Below are 22,987 nucleotides of genomic sequence, written 5' to 3' on the forward strand. Positions count from 1 at the left end.
CTGTTAGAGTTATGCATAGTATCATAAAGTGGACCATTTCGGGGCTTACTGTTTGAGCGCGACATACGGTAGTAAATGATTCTAGAAATATGGTGCAAATCTGCGACTTGCTCATTCCAACCCAGAAACAGCGTGATGATTTACACCATGTGTATTGCTATAGAAACATTCATCATATGCAGAATTCAAACAGCTAACAATGTCCATGTAGAGCTTATCTACATCCGTACCTTCGTACACTAGACTAGCTCTACGTATTGAGACACAACAGCAACTGTATTTAGGCCTAAAGACAATTGATGGGCTTCATCATTCAATTATTCCATGGGACTACATTATTGATTTCCCACTTTTACTGACCACATGTTACTGTGGCCTTTAAGCCTCAATACTTGGTCCGAATGAGCAGGACAAAAGGAATTAGCAAAACCGCACGCGACATGCCGGCCGGCCACCTAATCCTGAGAATTCAAACCTGAGATACCGGTAACAAATTGTAAAGGTATTGATACGGAGCATGATACGAGCTGACTCTGTACTGCTACGTCCATCCAGGGTTATCTTCTTCTGAAGGTCAGATTCTATGAAAAGTTCGAATGGCACCCGCAAATAATAGATATTGATAAAACACATTATAGTAACCCACTATTATTAAGAGAATAATACAGATTCAGTGCCTCCCTATTAAAAACACTTGTATGTGGGTTAACCGCGTATTCATGGCTTTGATTGGTCATTTGTTAAATGTATTGATAGGCTCCGAAAAGGTTCATTATTTGGTGTTCTCTGAAATTTGATGTTATTCAGTTCTGCCTGGTACTCATCACACATGACTGTTCGGTAATATTCATTAACAATATTATGGAAACTCTTTAATATTATTGGGTTTACGAGATCGATCGCTGCTAGTGACTCCTCTCAGCGGCTCACAGTGGGCCAGACTGAAGTCAAAGTGTGCCAAAATTAATTACTCATTACAGAAGCTAATCTAAGCGAATATAAAATTATCTAGAGGTTTGCATACCTTAGAATTCAATAAAAGCATTTTCAAATCTATATGACGTCATTTTTGTAATGTTGTCTGATTGGACGATGTCAGTTTTCATTGTAATACCAAAACAAGTTCATATGATAATGATTTTTGAAATGTTTAAGGAGGTTTGGGACAAAAGAACTTCTGTGAAAACATTTTATATATTCCATGACGTTATCAAAATACATTTTTCTGATTGGACGGGACCAAAAGTGTTTTAGGCATAGGCCAACATTAATATTTCTATTGTTAATCTTATAGTGAATATACATTTTTTTTTAATAAATTGAAATCAAAAATTTATAATAATACCAGACAACCTAATTTTACACTTTTTTAAATGTAAGATGTGTTTACATCAGAGATTCCATGGAATTGTCAGACATTAGGCCTACACCAATGTCATGATATATTAACGCCGTCCTCAATCATATTAGGCCTATGTTGTAAAAGTAGGCATATCGATAATGGTCGTTTTATGTTTTTTGATAATTCTTATTGCTATGTGAGGGAGAATGCTTTGAAGAGGAACTTTTGCTGTCCTCCTTGACAGGTATACCATCAGGATAGCAATGCTTTTTTGCTACTCTTATTTTGGTGTAAGGAGGTGTCTGATTTTACTATGGAGCTACAAAGATGGACAATGTTTCATCTGTCGTGAACGATTCCGGTTTGCGCCTCAGGGGTGACGCCAGCGGGGGGTCCCGTCGAGGAAAGCTGCTCCCCCCCTTCCCCACTACGTCGGGGAGAAACACTACAATTCGTCGGGGAGAAATCAAATGTGTATGTATTTTCTACATATTAGTAGACTCTAAAATCGATTCTTAACGCCCCTTGCAATGCTGCATAAAGAAGTTCAGTACGTACATTTTATGTCAACATCTCTTGTACTTTACTCTTTCGCGAACTTTCTGAAAGATCCTCCCATACTTTGATAGGACGTCCCGATTTGGGTTGTTTTTAAGTCTTGTGGGTTTTCTGCTGGTCGAAAATGGAGTCCTGTTGTCAAGCCACGAGTTATTTTTTTTTAGAAACCCAGCAAACATACGTGTTTACGTTCTTATAACCTTCGTCACGAACGTTGTGGTTAGGTATATCACAAAATAACGTTTACACAACGTTGTGAAATTATGTTCAGTACGTATTTATGGTTCTTCAAAATAAAGTTTTCAACACAAAACTGTAAGGGTCGTGACAAAGTGCGAGCCAGCGGGTCATGCGAGTCGTGCGAGTCATGCGCAAAGCCTACATTTTAAATATTTTTTGTATCTGTAATTATTTTTATTAACACGTACTATTGTATTTATTTATTTATTTATTTATTATTACATAAACAGCTAATTACATTTGTAAATTTCTAGGGGAATATTCCACCGCGGTAGTAATGGTATAATTGAAGCATTGTGATTGGTTGCAAGAGGAGGACGACGTTGACGGTATGCAGGTTTTGCCTTACCCTGGTGAAGTACATTAATATAAAATACATTACATTAATAATAATATAAAAAAAATATGGATGCGGCACAAAAGCGCTTCGCATGTCTTTTGGATCCGTAAAAGTGACAATGACAATTTTTTAATATAAATTATGATATTCACATCACCTTCTCATTGAGTAGCCTAATACTAAAATCAAACCATTTCCTTCAATCAAAAAGTGACTTAAATCAACCCGGCCTGATCACATCCCTAGCTGAGTCTATAAGGAGTCGCAACGAGGCCTCGCCAACCTCGAAACCAACAGGAACAGGAGAGGGCGATCGACGAAGGAGGGGGAGGGGGCGCGTTTGAATTCACCTGCATGTTAAATCACGTTCGATAACAGTTGAAGTTATTGTTCTTAGACTTATCATGATAGATTAATAAATAAATAATAAATGAATAGAATACTAAAATAGTATGGGTTATTCTATACTTTTTGAGGATTAATATAACCACAAACGGTCACCGAGAGGGTGGGCAGGGGGAAGATCCCCGGGGCCGAAGCTTACCAGGGGCCCATAGAAATTTTTTTCAAAAATATTAATTACTATCATAGGCCCTCAATAATTACATGGGTCCCTAATAATGGACCCTGTCTCTTATACACATCTAGATGTGTATAAGAGACAGACTCTGCACTCATGCACATCGTCAGTGGTGATCTTTCTCACGCGTCGCGCTCGTAACTGGGGCCCACACCCACCCTTGCCCCTGTTATAGTTTCTTTTCTTGGCGGCCCTGACCATTGAACTACTGTACAGACTCCCTACAAATTTGCCACACAAAGCTTAATCATCCTGTCCCATCATTTCACCACACCCTGAATGCATCGATTGCTAATCATACCTTTGTTTTTATATTATTTGGCATTTACAGTCAGATAATTAAGAAAAATTTATATAATGACACAATAATTATAATATACCCAGCACCCAGGGGCATTACTGTTCAGGTAGTTTTTGAGGAGCCAGTTTTTACTGGTAAACATTGATGTTAAAAAGTGTTTTTGTATGGCTTTTAAATCCCTAATTAGCAGTTAATTTAATTCCACTAGGGTAAAACATTGATAATTCAATTCAATGTTGAAAATGATGTTGTTTTCATTTCATCCGTCCATAGCTACTAGAGACAATTCGAAAAAAAAATTAACACCCTAAGCATTTATTCCTAATGGCCTTTATTTTTGGGGTGTGGGGGGGGGGGCTTTATTCGAGGGGCGTTTGTTCAAAGCAGGGCATTTATTTGTGAAGAAATACTTGAAATTATTAATTGTTATTTAAAACATGATGGATCACAGACAGTATGTTAGCCCATAAATTGAGTTTAATCTTTTAATTTTGTTTGGTTTCATGTTTTTTTGCTAGTTATGTTTATCTTGTGAAAAATAAATAAGGTCCTCCCTCCATGCATGGGGCGAATGGGCAGTGAGTGAAATGAGTATCACATAGCCTATACATAGTCATAGTCAAAAAAATATGTTAAAAGTAGTTATTGTCATTATTGTAATTGTTTTATAAATTGCACAAGTGTTTATTAGCGTAGACGTTTGTGTGCCTTGCATGACTCACACTGTTGGTACACGTCCCGCAAGAATTACATTTATGGCTCGCATGAATTGCATGCCTCGCTGGCTCGTACTTTGGCAACCCTCAACTGTAACGTTAGTGTCACGTTATCATAACGTAGTATTGTTTGCTGGGAAGGTCGTTACTAGTCGCGCAGTAGCTCACCTTAAGTTGAAACAGGAAGCTTCTTGGATGTCTTTGCAGGGGCGGATCCAGTGACGTCCAAAAGTGGGGCCGAACTGAAAGCCGAAATTTGGGCCGATCGAGACAACAATATCCTAGGGGGTCCGGTCCGAAATTTGTGTGTTCTAGACGCCCGAAAATAACATTTGAGGCGTTGAATCCGCCCCTGCTTTGAATAAAGTTAAAAACAATTGATTTTATCACCCTGAGACGGCCGCCGAAATCCAAAATGGCCACCAAAGGACATATCTGAGACATAAACATTTCAAGATCAATCAGGGCCACCAATAATTTGGCCTCAAAAATCCAAAATAGTCTACCGGTACCAAAATTTAAAAATGGCCGCTTGGAAATTACAAATATTAGAGAAATGTACCTTATTATTTGTTTTCAATTTGCCAATTTTTCAGTGGATTTGTCATCTGGACGTAAACCTTATACAATCAATCGAGGGCCACCAAGGATTTGGCCTGAAATCCAAGATGGTCCCCATAATCCAAAATGGCAGACATAAAATATAATTATTAGAGAAATGCGACTTATTATTCGTAAACCTAAACATTGGAATTCAACTTTAGGGCCACCTAAAATTCGATTTCATATCTAAGATGACTGCCAAAATTAAAAATTTAAAAGACTAAAGGAGGTCGTGGGGGTACGTGCTCCCAAAAATTGGGTTTATTTTTAATGAAATCTGCTTCAAAAAATGCGTTATTTCTTTTTTGCCTACTTATATTATAGTCCCTTGTTTTCTGTCACTTGTGATCAGTCTCACTATAAATAAATTCTAAGCCATGGATATATTATAGTCATAATGGTCCACTTCCAAAATTTATTAATAAGTATGACAACATAATTATAACATTGACAAAAACAAATAATATGCCTACTTTCTCTAACAATTGTAATTTTTGGCTGCCATTTTGGATTTTTGGACAATTGAAACCAAACAATAAACTACATTTCTTTAATAATTGTAATTTTTAGCGGCCATTTTGAATTTTGGTGCCCATTTGGGATTTGTTGCCACATTCTTGGTGGCCCTTGATTGATATTGAACGATTTTAGGTCTCAGATGACAAATCCACTAAAAAAAAGTTGTATATCTCTAATAATTAGAATTTTGGTGGCCATTTTGGATTTGAGGCAAAAACCTGGGTGTGCCCCCCCCCCAAGCTAATTTCAAATAGTATGGGGTCAGGCTGATGAAACCGATTAGAATACCTGGACAGGTAAAAAAGACAGTTTTCATTGGTTTTGCCCTGTCTATAAATAATTTTCGGTATTCATCGGTTTTATTAAATATTTTATACGTAGAGCGGAAACATGTTGACTGGTACGGTGTTGTGTAACTTTGTAATGACGTAACATCCATTACATAAATCTAACCAGTAAACGCAGTAGTCAGAGTCGAAGTCTCAAAGAGGAAATTCGACCGCGAACACTATTTATTCACACGTTAGCAGTTTAGCTATGAACACCCTTCAAGCAACAATTCGATGATAACCAGTGAACCGTCGATGATAAAAAGTGAAAATTGAACCGTCGATGATTAAAAATGTGAATCGTCAATGATAAAAGTGAATTGTTGATGATGAACAAAGTGATTTTCGATGATAAAAAGTGAATCGTCGATGATAAACAAAGTGAATCGTCGATGATAAACAAAGTGAATCGTCGATGGTAAAAAAACAAGTGAATCGACGATTAATTGCTGATTCTAAAAGATGCACAGGTTTCTAGCCTACTGTAGTGACGCAAGACAGTTACTTCACGAAGACGTGGATTAAAATTCCTAATTCCTAACGTTGGACGACCGCAATGTGAATTAAATGAAGGATGTATTGAGTTACCCCCTTTGATAGAGTTCCAGATCCTACTACTCTTCTACTTCCTACTACCGTCTTCTTCCAGATTCAGTTAGTGTTGTGATTATTCACGTCAAGTTGGAGGGTGTTTTGAATATCAATTAAAGAATTGGAGGAAAAAATATTGCTGTATCGTCAGCATGCATAGACATTTTACAAATTGGAACATGAATGGAAAGGTCATTAATATAAATAAAAATGAAATAGTAAGAGTCCTAAAATGGACCCTCTTTGACACCACTTCGAATGGAAGCTGGGCATAATTTATTATTGACGCAAGTGGCCTACCTCCTACACGTTAGGTATGAGGCAAACCACTTGAGCTCAATCTCACCAAGACCTTGTTTTTTTAAAAACGATTTTTTTTAAGTAAGGCAGGATGATGGACTGTGTCGAGCGCCTTTTTAAGGTCTAGAAAATTTGCACATGTGAACATACCTTTATCAGTGTTATCAAGAATATGGTCAGTAACATTCACAAGAGTTACGTGTAGTGCTTTAGGGGGCGGAAGCCAGATTGATGGAGGAACAGCTAAGATTATTTGAGATAAAAAAAAATGTACAGTTGATGGTGAATATGGCGTTCGAGAAGCTTCATTAGTATGTGAAAGACCAAGATAGGTCTACAATTTTCGCAATTGACTTTGGAGTATGGGGATAACCTTACCCAGCTTCCACGATGGGACCTCCCCTGAGCAATAGACTATGGTTTAGCTAAACATAGTGCAGCTGCCTTAAAGAGCTTTGGGTTGAACTCAACGAAAAAAAGTAGGATTTTACGAAAAAAATCAACTTGTATTACCAGTTTTTAGCCGCCTGTCACCGTTTACCTCGAAAAGTGAAGTCACATTGTTTGAAAACAAACAATACTTAGTTGGTATATATGGACCTATCAAATGCATTCGATGTTATGAACCATGATATTTTGTTACTAAAGATCATCACTATGGTATTCGAGGAGTTAGTTTCAATTGGTTTAAAAGTTATTTACAAGAACGGAAACAATACATCCAACTTTATAATAGGCCTACTAAGTCATCCCTACAAAATGTTGCATGTGAGGTACCACAAGGATCCACTAGGGGACCTTTATTATTCCTTATTTATATTAATGATATTACCACTACTACTAGAGTAAGTGAAATCATAAATGTTATTTGCAGATGATACCACTGTTTTTCTTGTCGATAACAACATTAATAACCTGATTAACACAGTAAACATTGAACTTTCAAAAATTAATAAATGGTTTAGTGCAAACACACTTATTTTAAACATCGACAAGACAAATTATATTGTTTTCAGACAAAGAAGATTACTGTTATAACCAACCAAATAAAAAATAACAATTCAATTATAAATCGAGAAAAAAACAGTTATGTTCCTTGGAATCCGTATAAATGAACATTTATGCTGAAACCCCATATATATTATATTTCTAATAAAATCGATAAATCTTATTTAAAATATTTTTTATAGGCATATACTTTTATATTTATACAATGCATTTTGTTTACCACACCCCTAATTTGTAATATAACATGGGGGAATGAATATTCTACTAACATAGAACAACTATCGAAAGGTGCACTGATTGATCTCAGATAAGATAGTATAATACATACTCCAAGTATCGAAATGCACGCTATCGTGTCGGATAGAACAACTATATATATTACAAAAACGAATTGCTAGAATGATCACAAATTCACCACTTAGAACGACTTCAAAACCTCTGTTAAAAAGAGGCCCACTCTGTTAAAAAGTTTAAGTATGTTAAATGATATACGATGTAAATAAAGTACAAGTTGCATGCTTTTTTGCTCAATTACCTTCAAGAACTCCCATCCCCAATTGAAAAATTGATTGATTTCAATAACAAAATCCGATCGCGCAAAAACATTACGAAACGCTAACAAGATGTTAATGTACATCCCACCCAATAGACTTGACATAAGTAAAGGATTAATATTTATCGAATGCCCACATTATTGGAACAAACTACTAACCACCCTTCAACCAAGAAGAAAAGAAAATGACATCACTTCCAACATTAAAGAGAAATATTAAAAAGATGATATTTGAAACATATTAGATTGTTATTATTTAATAAATAATTTTTTGAAATATATTATTTATTTACTGTTTAAATTGTATAATTCAATAGTTTACGTCCTGTTTTCTGGTTATGGTTGGCAGTACTTTATAGCCCACAGACGCTGCCTGGGTAAACAACAGTTGAGTATCCGTTTTATGTTTATATTTTCAAGTATACTTGTGTATTCAATGTAACTGTAAAATCGTGTATAGTTTCAGGTGACAAGCAATCGCTTCTTTTGGAACCTATTGTTATGTTTTTGTCAATAAAACCTAAACGAGGCTAGGCTTACGATACGCAACTGGCGTCTCTACAAAACCTACCTACCTACCTATTAGCTAAATATACGCACGCTAATAATTAACTGTATCACAATGCAGTTTGATACGTTGATTATTCAAATATTATGCTATATTTTTAAGCATAAAAATCTCCAAAGAAATAAACAAATCCCATAATTATGAGTTAAAATAAAATAATGAATTTATTCGCGCGAATCGAAGGCGTCGGTTCAGTTCGTGAGCTCTAACTGGTTGCGCATTTTTTCGCTTTGCAAAAAGTAGAAACAGTTCGAACTACCAATTTTGCTAAAGCGAAAACTCTGTAATTGAATGCTGATTGGTCATATTTTTATCCGAAGTCAATGCAAGACCCCTCGCAGCGATTAATGCCCGGCTCAGAAAAGTTAAACCCAGTGGCACACCTGGCCTAGCTATATAGGAACACAGCCCGGCTTGTTCACACTAGCAGGTGGATATTTAAAAATCGTCTCAAGACTCATCTCTTTAGTTTATTTTAATTTTCAAATTTCTAGCGCATAGAGACCTATGTATTTTGCGCTTTACAAATCCAAATTGTTATTATTATTATTATAAACGAGTTTATCCACCTAGTCTGGACATGGAGGGAAGAAATGTCTGAACTAGGCCAAAGATCTTATAAACACAAGATCCGTGATTTACAAGTAACAAAAGCGTCGATTTGGCAGAAAAGTAATCACTTTTTGGAGAGGGGAGTTGTTGCCATGGAAGGTGTTCGTGTCACGTTTGTTACCAAGTACGTTTTTTTTTTTAAAGAGAGCGCATTGTAAATTGACGCCTCTGAGTGAACAAAATGGCCGAGCGATTAAGGCAGGGGAACCGTGATCATAGCCAACAAACAATATCGGCACGGGTTCGCGGCCGGCTCGCTCCTATGGTTCTGGCCAGTGGTGGTGGAACAAGTCTTCTCGGATAAGGACTCTAAACCGTAGGCCCAGTGTACACAAATGCTCATGTGCACTTTAAAGAACCCATTGCATCTTTCGAGATGAGTAAGGGGTTACCCTGGTGTAAGAGCGCCGGTTTACTGGCTGCAGAGGACATGAAGTGACCCTCAGGGGAGGAGAAAGTTATTGAAAAGTGCAACATCTAGTCCCGAGCGCATAGAGACCTCGTTTATTTGCACTATATAATCTATCTAATTATTATTATTATTATTATTATTTTTATTATTATTATTATTATTATTATTATTATTATAGATCTTTCCGCTAAGCCCCGCCCCTTGGATATTGTTGCTAAGATCCCACAAACAACAAAATTTTGCTGAGAAAAAAATAAAAAAATAAAACTTAATTAAGTTTCATGCTCCACAGTATGTTTTCAAACATATATCGATTACAATTTCATTTGAGTGTTCACTACAAACCATGAAAAGAGGACCGACGTAAAAGCTCCATCCCGGAGGACGCGCCACCTGTAATAAGAAGCTTATTATATTTTACGTCATCACTGAAGAGAAAGCTATATCTACAGCTCCTTACTAATCACTATCATAATAATATGCGTACAACCTAGTTGTGATGTAATAAGTTTATTGATACGATAATGATAATCCATGTTAAGTAACAGTGGTAGTATACCTGTGCGATAGTGGTCAATTATCTCGGATCCACTGATGTCATTAAGGCGAAAAAAACAAGTCCGGTATGCTAAAAACAAGCTAAAAATGCTTAGCCACCGGTAATATATAACCAACCAAAGTTATCTAGTACATGATATTCTGGTGGAAAATATATGTTGACAGTATGGATTGCGAGTGTTTAGTGCGTTTACCAAAGTATATTATGCTGATAGTGACGTCATAAAGACGATCGTTTTCACTTTCTAAAACGAGTAACACCATTTAGCATCTACAGTATGTTCTAAATAACATATAAAACGGATTACTTGGAGTGCAATATTGCTGTAATAATAGAACTATTGACTAAGAAGTGATGAAGCAAAACAACAATTTCAAAAACAGCTGAATTATTGTGAATACAGAATGGAAGGAAAAGCGATTGAACGCTTTCGAATGAGGCTGACGTCAGCAGTATGAAGATATCCCCTATGTTAAAAGCTAAAGCTAATATCAAAATTCTGATTCTAAACACGAAGAAAACATTAAGGCTATTCATAATAAAAAAGTAAGTAGATAACTAAAATCAGTCGCAATATTGAATATATTTTTTTGTAAAATTGTAAAATAATAACAATAGAATCATTATATAAATTCCTGGAAAACTACAGAAACCTGAAAATAATATGATTGAAATATAATATTGTTAGTTATAAGAAATACATGTACCTGAAAATATGCATCAACCAATCAGCGAGCCGGTTTTATGAGTTACCGTACCGTTATGTTACATTTCTTGGATATACTTGAACTCGAGTGACTCTATATAATTGTACTAGAATCATCTTAATAGTTCGCGCTTGTCATCCCATTGACTCTGCTGACCCCTTAATCACCTAAACAATTATCATTTAAATCTCGTAGGGACTAGAGCAATCTTGTTTTTAATAAAGTCGATGGGAGTATGCAACAGAGCGGAACTGAGGTACCGTACACTATATTCAGACACTATGCACTTGCAAATTGTTCATTGATTCCATATGATTTGTGAAGTGATGGGGGTTTCAAATTCATTGTAAATATATATAGGTCTATATTGCGATAGAAGGCGTTGCATATCAAATGGGACACGCCCTCTCTCAACAAGCAACTTTTACATTTTAATTTAACTTTGTCATTCTGATTATTCATCTTTATTCATGCCATTCCTTTTTTATAGTTACGGTTCAGTTCAGTCGATTCTTTAACATGCATTGTCATGTTGTTTGTTTCATATAGCTATGGCTCAGTTCCTATTTATTAAAAATACAATACTTCACAGTTCACTCCCTTTATATTGCATGTTAACAATCGTTTCATGGTAAAGGATTTGCCGAAATATGTTTGTCCATAGAGTTTTATATTAAAATTGAGCTTGAAAAAATCATCGAAGAAAGGTAAATACAGTGTTATAATATAGAAAATGATGGTATATCGTGTAGCGGAGGGGGTATTAGTCTAATACCTTAAAAAAATCAAAAATACGCTTTTATGCTCTCCGTATTTCGAGAAATTAACAAAAACAACGACATTAGTATTATTGCGCAGATTTTATATTATAAGTGACACAATTTGCCTTCCATAGGAGAAGTACTAAAGTTGCCAAATAATAGACCGAATCGGCGACTCCAGCTATTATACTGGTCACATCAATAAGGCCATTAGTAAAGCTTCGACTAAATCACGAAGAGAGCCTATCACAGCACTAAAACTGTCTCTCACCAATGCAATCAAACGAGACTAAGTCACTGACTGAAGACCCATAGTAGGACTCATCTTTTGCCAGTCTCCTGTATGAGTACGCAAACTCCTACATTGAAGTCTCTAGTCACTAGCTCCAAGTTACCCATTTGTTCTACAATGGTTCTATTACAATGGTATAGACCTTGCAACAAACCGACTTTAGAGTGTAATGCATCAATGTAGTTCATCTAGTACTTTGTACTAAATGAATAACGGCAATTATGTAAGCGAGTCCAGAAGTAAACGCAGACGTACAACCAAATGCATGCCGTTAGAGAGCATCAACATCGCTTCCCTGTTGCTGACCACTTTAATTTCACCGAACCATACTACTGTATCAGTCAGTTTAGATTAAGCCTTTTTTGCGGAGGTCTGTTGAAATTGTCTGCCTCTAACCAGAGAGTTGTTATAGTAACTCTGACTAGTCACCTTCATGCTTCCTATGTTGATATCATGCCAATCTTTCTGTGTATTTCATTAACGCTTATGAAGTCCTGAGGACAGGACAAAGTAGTTATCTTTTTCAATAGAATATATATATTTTTTGTTCTGTAACACGCCAACCTCCGTAATTTATTTTCGCACTTGACTCGCATGTTATACTTATTTGGAACATACGCGCTGCTCATCATCATTTTGATTTGCTTAACCGGGATTAGAATCCCAGACCTTCTGCAGCCTATGTAGACACCTTATCCAACGGGCCACTGGGGCGCTTCGTTGGGAATTCAAATCCGATTACAAGCAACTGATTTTCATTTTCGCACTGTCGGACATGTTTCACAGTTTACTTCTATATTTTACTATCTTTTCGGAGATCCCATCTTGTCATAAAAATGCTGAAGTGAGGGCGCGCATCATATTGATCTCTGTTATTTGCAATGCATCGAGAACTGGAGTATTTCTACACATGTGCTAGAGTGTGAAAAATTAGTTGCTTCTAATCGGATTTGAATTCCCAAACAATTGTAAATAATATTCATTGTTCAACAATGAAGAACTTTTGGCATAAATAAATATTGTGCTGCATAAAATTTAAGCTGAGCACTGATGAGCTAAACGAACTTACGCCCCCAACGTTGTAGATTCCTTATGTTAGCTGTGAATCAGATCTCTGTATTAACTTGAACAAATCAGGTCAATGACATCGATTTGCCATATCAAGTAAATTGAAATTATAATTTTACATAAAAAACAGTCAGCAACATAGCTCAGTCGACTAAATGGGCATTAACCTTAGTGTATACACTACATTATGGATATCCTTGGTCTCTAGGTCATTCATTGAGAGAGCAGCTTAGCTCAGTCGGCTAATCTGGTGGTAGCCGCTGTGTGCGCGCTGAACCGTGGAGATCTCTAAGTCCCCGGTTCGATTCCTATCGCTGCCTCTCCTTGTGTTTCAGCTAGAGGGCTGAAATACAAGTTACAATAGCGCACCGTCTTTCGGATGAGACGTTTAAGGTTGGTCCCGTGTGCATTATGGCCCATGTGCACGTTAAAGAACGCAGTACACTCTTCGGAAAAGAGTAAGGGATTGTCTCCCGGTGTACTGCCCAATCACCACCAGAAGGACCCCACTGGAAATAAGTCTTCTTCAGAGTTTCGTGGGCTATCCTTGGTGTTTACACCGAATAAATCCAATCCAATCGTTATTTGTTACGTCGTATTTTGTAATTGTATTTTGTAATACCTGACGTTGTTTTTAATAAGCTTATATTTTGTAATAGCCTGTCGTATTTTGTTACAGACCTTGTCGTATTTTGTAACCAACCTTGCCGTATGTTGTAACAACAGAGCTGTCATATTTTGTAATAAAGTCGGTCGTATTTTGTAATAACACATCAAATACGGTAACTGTTTTCTTTTGTACTTTTGCAGTTTTTCAGTGGCTGTGTTATAAAAAGAGGACAAAGCTCGCATACGAAATAATATTTTAAAAAATCTTTCCATTTACTGTGTAATAAACTAACGGTGTATATAATACTGAGTACCGTAACTTTTATAGAAGGAAGTTAGTTATTGTTAAGGGGGGTGGGGTGGGAGGATTTTCAAGGTCAGAGTCTTTGTGTGTGATTTGAACAAAAATAAATTGAAAAATAACCTATTTGATTGTTAGTAGTGGAATTTTTCAAGGTTAGAAGTCAGTTAAAGAAAAGTTTTTAGCTTTGTTTTCTATATAAATATACCATTGACTAGTAGTGTGATAACAGCTTATGGTTGGGAACAGTCAGGAGTAATTTTCAAGGTAAATTTCTGTAGTACGATTATTAGTACAGAGTGCGACACTGTATTTAAAAGTGTGTTGCATTTTGTAATATGTCAGTGTGTAACAAAGCAATTTGTACATTAATCCTGCTGCCACCGTTATACAACGTTCATTATTGTAAAATGGGAAAAAATAGGCTATATGACCTTTGACCTCTTTTTTATCACACACCCGTACCAAACATTCATTGTGACCACAATTGTTTTATTTAACCCATCAAAAACTGTATAAGTATAGAAGTAAAGGGGTATTTGAAGTGCGATGATAAAATGCGACCGAACACGTGCCTTTGACCTCTTATTATTATATAGGCCTAGGCCTACTCACAGCAAACAAACATTAGGCCTAACAAAAGTGTTCATTTAATCCCTCAAAAACTGCAAAAGTATAGGCCTAGTAGAAAACAGGCACTTGATGCGTTATTATGACCGACTTTACTAGAAATACGACAGCTCGGTTTATTACAAATACGAGAGTTGTTGCAATATAGGGCCTACGACAGCTCGGTTCCCGGGTTGCGATTATTTTGCATTTTTTGCACGAAACATTTGCATGAAACTTCACTCGGGCCATCTCGGATTGACTCGACTAAGTTCGATACGAGGAACAAGAGCAGACACTTCGCAATGTCGTGACGCTCGAGTTTTAGTAGTAATACCAAAGGCTAGAGAGAAAAAGGATAAACTATGGGCCTACTCAGCAGGCTAAGTTAAGTCCTACCTATAGGCCTAGGGTCCTAGGCTGACACCAACAGTCACGCTTTTCATACAGGCGTTGATTGAAATTTTGAAAAAAAAAAAATGGAAAAAAATTAAAGCATGAAATAAAAAATAGAGTACATAAGTAAAATATTATTAAATAAATAAATATACCATTTGGCGGCGTTATTGAACTTGGCCAAACTATCCTTGTAATGTAATTATCGTTAAATAATAATAATAAAAATAATAATAATAATAATAATAATAATTTCAGCATTAATTACCTTGGCCTAAGCCTTGTAATGAAGAACCATACTATTTACTAGGCCTGTAAATAATAACTAGCCCAGGGGGAATACCTTTTGTGTTATTTCCCTTAACGTCGATTTTTTTAATTGTTCTCTAATTCCTCAATTGTCTAAGTTCCCCTTAAGGTAGGCCTACAGGTTGGTTTTAGTAACATAATAATAATTAATAATAATAATAATAATAATAATAATAATAATAATAATATCAGCATTAAATACCTTGACCTAAGCCTTGTAATGAAAAACCATACTATTTACTAGGCCTATAATTAATAACTAGCCCAGGGGGAATATCTTCTGTTATTTCCCCTTGAAAGGTAGGCCTACAGGTTGGTTTTAGTAACATAATAACAATAATTAATAATAATATATAATAATATAATAATAATAATAAATAATCATTCGGCATTACATGTAATTAACCTGGTCTAGTCTTGTAATCAAGAATCTTCAGATTAGGCCTCATTACATTCATTGGCGCTCTGCCATTTTGGCAGGTCTTATAGCATCCAGTCTTATGGTCTTCTCAGCTCTTCTCTTAATTTGAAAATAACTGTCACCCTGTTTCATTTGATGAAACGCACCGAGAAACGCGATTTTCCTTACTCTCTGTGCTTTCCCCACAAAGCGTATATTTCCAGGCCTAGGTAATTATGCAAAACCCAGACCTAACTAAAAAATAAAAATTGCCACAGTATGTAACTCAAATTAAAATAACACTTTTTTACCCGTGCAGCTCAATCAAATATTATGTCATTTTAAACGACCCATTAGTATTAGCATGGTAACATCAATGTATTTTTAAAAATTAGACAGCGACGTTCTCTCAGATCAGATCAGAAGTTGTTGATGACATTTTGACCTGAATTCTGCAATATGAGATTTTCGGGTCGATTTAGTCGAGACGGCCCGAGTGGAGTTTCATGTACGTGTTTCATTCAAAATGTGTGAGATGTTTTATTTAATTAACTCGTATGCTGGAAAAACCCTAGAAGGAGAGGGGTTTAAGTAAGTCCTACACCAAGAGGTCTGCGAAATCATAAGTTTTAGTAAAGATATTACAGTACACAGGACACATCAATTCAGAAGACTTCACCACAAAATTGAAATTAATATTAATATTAAAACCAATATGTCTAGTTAATTGTCAGGACTAAAATGTGTATATTGATGTTGGTATTTTAGCTTTCATAAACTACGGTATTGTGGCCCTAGCCATATATGCTTATACACGGTGCAAAGCGTAAAAATATGAACGAAATCAATAAATATTAATTTTTGAATGCAACTAACAAACTATTTTCATCAACAACATTGTTGTTCAAATTAGATAGTATCACTCTCATTTTCGCTGACAATATTACTTCCTCACTCAACATTTTCAACACCTTAATCGCAACATGTCGTAGTAGACCTACTCTTTTTTCGATGGTTTGATAACTGATACATGCATTTGTTATTTATATATGCAACTCATTCAACTACCTTGACACGTATACTCATTCTAAATGTACTGATTACAGTCCTACACCAAGAGGTCTGCGAAATCATAAGTTTTAGTAAAGATATTACAGTACACAGGACACATCAATTCAGAAGACTTCACCACAAAATTGAAATTAATATTAATATTAAAACCAATATGTCTAGTTAATTGTCAGGACTAAAATGTGTATATTGATGTTGGTATTTTAGCTTTCATAAACTACGGTATTGTGGCCCTAGCCATATATGCTTATACACGGTGCAAAGCGTAAAAATATGAACGAAATCAATAAATATTAATTTTTGAATGCAACTAACAAACTATTTTCATCAACAACATTGTTGTTCAAATTAGATAGTATCACTCTCATTTTCGCTGACAATATTACTTCCTCACTCAACATTTTCAACACCTTAATCGCAACATGTCGTAGTAGACCTACTCTTTTTTCGATGGTTTGATAACTGATACATGCATTTGTTATTTATATATGCAACTCATTCAACTACCTTGACACGTATACTCATTCTAAATGTACTGATTACATGGGACATAAATAATTTCAATTGTTCGCGCAGGTGCAATGCGCAATACAATATTAGCTAGAACCAGGACCAATGGATACAAAATTCAAATGCGCAATACAATATGCATCCGTACTGACATCACTCCATGATTTTCCACGCGGATAATTAAGAGCCCGTTTCTACTGCGAAATTATTTAAACCAGTTATTTAAACGATTATTAAAAGCAAGATTAAATTTCCAGCAGAAACGGGGGCCAAACTAAACGATTAAAACATGGCATTGCTATATGGGCTTTATTGTGCAGAAACGCAATGTAGAATTTTAACGGTTTCATTATAAAAATAGTCGGTTATTTTGCGTTATTTAATAGAAACGCAGCCTTTTACTGTTTTATGTCATTGCTGTGCTGGCCTGCTGTCAGACCTACGTCGTACAATAGGCTACATCCACTTACTTTATGTTGAAATGAGAGGCCTACGTACGGTATGGTACATTTTATAAAACCACCTGCTATGTTGTATATCACCTATTTTTAATTAACATCGTTTACTTTTAAGTTTACCGCCCACACTCTTGTAAACAGCCTATGGTCATCAATCACAACGTCACCAATCACTGTTAAAGAAACAGTACCACGTGTTAAAGGCATTATTTTGGGACCCCCACGTTCATGTTAAAATAAACTTTTTTGAAAAATTAAATATTCTGAGCTCCGTATCGTTTGATTGGCTGATTTAGCGCGTAGATAAATTACATTCACATTAAACCAAATTATTAATAAATATATACTCAAGCTATAAATCAGGTAAGAATACTTTATTAATTTTAGTTTAATACTTTTGAACATGGCAATGTTAGCTATAGATGATATTATTAGATTATTATTATTATTATTAACAGAACATAGGGCTTTTCCCCGTTGCTTTAATGAGAAATGAAGTTGAAATTGCAACAAAAAGAAAAGCCGTTAAAAGGTGTAAAGTAACAAAAAAAAAAAAAAAAAAAAAAAGACGGAAAAGAAATTTTAAGGAAGCAGAAAAAATGAAGTTGAAAAAAAAAACCCAACGAAAACCAAGTTCACCGTGACATTATTAGTGAGACTTAAACTATGGCTGCAATGGTAATAGCGCGGTACATCGTGACTCATAACCATTGCGCGCTATGAACCGACCTTTCCATTTTCAGTTCATAGCGATTCAGTAACTAAAAGCAAAAATTGTTCATGCATATCACGGTAGTTTTGAGTTTAACCTAGCTGTAACTGGTTTAAGCGCTTTAGAAAACTCAAATTGCGTTTAAATTATTTAATCAACTGTCAACAAAAAATCTTTAAATGGTCCTCATATACACACCCTACTGTGGATCGTCACCAAAATTGGATCATTTCTTCATTCCACCATTCTGCAAAGTGTCATTTTTATCCATCTATAACTGAGACGTACGCAATTTAAATGACCCTGAAATTAACACTCTAACCTGGATCGTCCCCTACACATATAATAATATCTTCTTTGTAACTTGGGTTAATTTTTCCCGAAAGTTTCATCGAATCAGTTGACCCGTTTTTGAAATATCGGGTCGGGGACGTTTTCCTTTAAATGGTCCTCATATCCACACCCTACACCGTATCATCACAAAAATTTAGTCATTTCTTTACTGGACCTTTACAAACTATTATACAAAGTTTTATTTACACCCATTGAAAACTTTTTATAGATATTTACGTCTGGGATCTCAAAAAATTAAATAATCCTCACATGTACACTCTTGACTGAATCGTCACCAACACATAATACTATCTTCCTTGTAACTTGGTTAAACTTTTTCCGAATGTTTCATTCATATCAGTTGATCCGTTTTCGAAATATGTGGTATGGGACGTTTTCCTTTCAATGGTCCTCAGATCTACAACCTACTCCGGACCGTCACAAAAATTTAATCATTTATTTACTCGACCTTGACAAACTGTTATACAAGGTTTAAATTATACCCATTGATTTTTTTTAAAGAGATATTTAGGTCTGGGTCCTCAAAAATTGAAATGACCCTCAAATTTACATCCTTAACTGAATCGTCGCCAGCACATAATAGTTTCTTCCTTGTAACTTGGTTAAACTTTTTCCGAATGTTTCATACAGAGTTGATCCTTTTTCGAAATATTGTCTGGGACGTTTTCTTTCAATGGTCCTCAGATCCACACCATACTGCAGATCGTCACAAAAATGTAATCATTTTTATAATAGACCTTTACAAAGTATTATGGAATGTTTCGTTTAGACCCATTGGTTTAATTTTTTAAAAGATATTTAGGTCTGGTTCCTCAAATTTACACCATTCACTGGATCGTCACTAACACATAAACATTTCTTCCTTGTAACTTGATTAAACTTTCCCGAAAGTTTCATTCAAATTAACTGACCGGTTTTTAAAATATCTGGTGTAGACTGTTTGACCTTAAATCACTTGAATTGGTCCTCATACGCACACCCCACCATAGATGCTTCGGCAAAGCACGGAAAAATTCTAAGCATGGGAAATGACCAAAGTGACGGCCAGGAAAAAAAAATTAAAAACAGTGCAAAAAGATAGGAAAAATATATGCAAGAGAAAGAAAAAAAAAATCTGAACAAAAACAATGGCTTTTCCCAGTACTACTGGGAAAAGCCAATAATAATAATAATAATGATAATAATAATAATAATAATAATAATAATAATAATAATAATAATAATAATAATAGGCCTAATAATAATAATAATAGTAGTAGTAGTAGTAGTAGTAGTAGTAGTAGTAGTAGTAGTAGTAGTAGTAGTAGTAGTAGTAGTAGTAGTAGTAGTAGTAGTAGTAGTAGTAGTAGTAGTAGTAGTAGTAATGATGATGATGATGATGTTTATATCGTTTATATCACAACATACTCGCGTATAAAAGCGCCTGCTTAATTGTGCATGTGCATTGGGTTCGGAATTCTACAGTGTATATATAGGCCCTATAATGTATATATAATATATCGCTTTGCTGTGTAGCCTTGTCACTTTATCACTTTATCACAAATCAATATATCTTTTTAAGCCTGTATTTATTTATTTATTTACTTATTACATATTCGGCGCAAAATCACAAATTAGTAAATGGCTAGAGGGGTGCCAAGAGGACACCGTGGGTGAGAGGCCAACACAGGATGTGGGCATCCTCTAAGCCCCCTGATCAAATAAACATACAATAACTTACAAAACAGCACAGGGGCAAGATGAAAACGTTTAACAAATTAAATAACCTATAAAAAGATTGATAAAATATTTACAAAATGTTACCGATGAAAAATTACAATAGGGGCTTACAGGAATTCATTCTGCGAAAAACCCCAACTGTTAAAATACAATAAAACTTGAGTTGAGTGATTAAAACATGTTGAAAAGGTAAATATTCTGAGCTATTATTATTATGTCACGTGTACCACAGGAAGTAGTTGACTCCTCAACGGTCAACCTTAGACATCTTCAAGACTAGAGTCAGCAGTGTCAGGCTCTACTAAGCTACCGTACCCTGGAATACCTTTCACTCTTTTTTTATCAAATAGAGGAAAGAAGAATTAGAAATGTTATTAAAAGTAAAACACTTAAACGAAGCCACTGATTTTAATAAAGATATGGGAGATAGAAATGTTAATTTACACTCCAGCATCAGCACATACACCCAACTGGACACATGAACAAAGGAACACACCAAATTGAAATAATAAATTAATGTTTAACAATGGTTGCTTTCCACAACCAATCCTAACCAATATCACTTATTGGGCTAGATACGTGTAATAGTCAATTCTACTATGACAAATGTATACAAAATTGGGGCAAGCAGCTCTTGCAATAGGTTTGCGTTGTTCAGTATGATGATCCAGTGGATCATACAGAATAAATTCCAGTTAAACGTCATGGGGGCTCATCCTCGATGGTTTCTTCTTTATTGGAGCACCGTGCACTGACTGCGTTACAGCATTTCTTATTCCTAGCTAACTTACTTAATTTGTCAATAAAAACGGTTCTGCCATCGACTTGCTTTACCATTTTAAGCATAGGAAGGAGTAGACAATTCAATTCAAAAACACATTTATTAACCAAACTAAACAAGTGAATTTAAACAAAAAAAAATCAAATCGTTTTAAACAAAGGTATACATAGAAAGCAATTTGGTTGAGAGATTACATAGAAATCTCAGATGGCTGGTCGCTCTAATCTCTCTTTAACAAAATACCTACAACCTGGCGAAAGGTTTGAATTCTCATGGCTATCTATTGACTAAAAATGTCTCCGCCCTGGGGTTTTCCCTAAGCTGCTGAACGTGTCCGACACAACAGCAACCTTTTTGGACCGGTGGCACAGAAGATTCTCCAACACCTTAGATATTTTACACAAAACCCTTATAGACACCCTATATGGGTGTCTACAAAACGATGACCGAAGACCTCAGAAAAACGAAGTCCTCCAATTATTTCTCAGTTATTCTTATTTAAAGTATTTCAAATTCATCATAAAACTAATGGTGTGGATTATGAATTCTAATATATAAAGGCGTCATTTCCGGCTATCTTAAATTTTCGCGACTCAGCTCAAAACATGGTGGGCCTGAGGTGGGTGTGGACTCACGAAATGTCACCCCACCCCCAACCTTTTAAAACAGATCTGCGCCCTTGCCTGAGTAGGCCTATGACATTAAACTCTATCCAGTCGGCGCCTGACAATGACTGCTGAGGGGAGGGTGCATAAACTTGTTTTCAGGGTGTGATCTGGATTTTTATGCATTCTTCGCGATTTTTTTAAATGATGTATCATAAAATTATATTCAATTTTAAATCTGAGAGTGCCATCTCCGGCCATCTAAAGGCGCCCTAATCTTAAATTGTTTCACCTCAGCAACCAACCATGGTGGGTGGACCCTATATGTGCGAATGCCCTCCCTGGGATACCTCTCATTCGAATTCGCCCTGGACCCAACAGGGTTATTTGGCCCAGACACACATCCGCTCGGTAAGTACCTCACAAGACCCCCCCCCCCAACCTTGGAAATTCTGCCTACGTCCCTGGCTGCACTGAATTCTTAAAAAAGAAAATTGATAAGCGCCCCGGCGGCGATTTTTTTTCCGTACGAAACATTTACATGAAACTCCACTCGGGCCGTCTCGGCTGAATCGACCCGAAAATCTCATTGCAGAATTCAGGAGGTCAAAAGGTCATCAACAGATAAACGTCTACAGAACAACTTCTGAGGGAACGTCGCTGTCTCATTTTTAAAAATACATTGATGTTACCGTGTTAATACTAATGGGTCGTTTAAAATGACATATAATATTTGATTAAGCTGCACGAGTAATGAAAAGTGTTATTTTAACTTGAGTTACATACTATGACAATTTTAATTTTTTAGTTAGGCCTGGGTTTTGCATAATTACCTAGGCTTACTAAAAACGCTTTCTGGGAAAAGCACAAAGAGTAAGGAAAAGCGCGTTTTTCTTCATCTGATCAAATGAAACAGAATGAGTTATTTTCAAATTAAGAGAAGAGCTGAGAATAGGCAGCTCTAAAATCCTGGATGCCATAAGACCTGCCAAAATGGCAAAACATCAAATGAATGTAAAAATGAGCTAGTTATTAATATAATAACATATATAAGGCACAGTAATCGGCAGGTTCTTGATTACAAGGCTAGACCAAGTTAATTACATGTAATGCCGAAATGATGATGAATATTATTATTATTATTATTATTATTATTATTATTATTATTATTATTATTATTATTATTATTTAACA

The sequence above is a fragment of the Anneissia japonica genome, unplaced genomic scaffold, assembly GCF_011630105.1.
Source record: "Anneissia japonica isolate Jap-2015-1 unplaced genomic scaffold, ASM1163010v1 scaffold277_len1293397_cov203, whole genome shotgun sequence".
NCBI classification, from domain to species: domain Eukaryota; kingdom Metazoa; phylum Echinodermata; class Crinoidea; order Comatulida; family Comatulidae; genus Anneissia; species Anneissia japonica.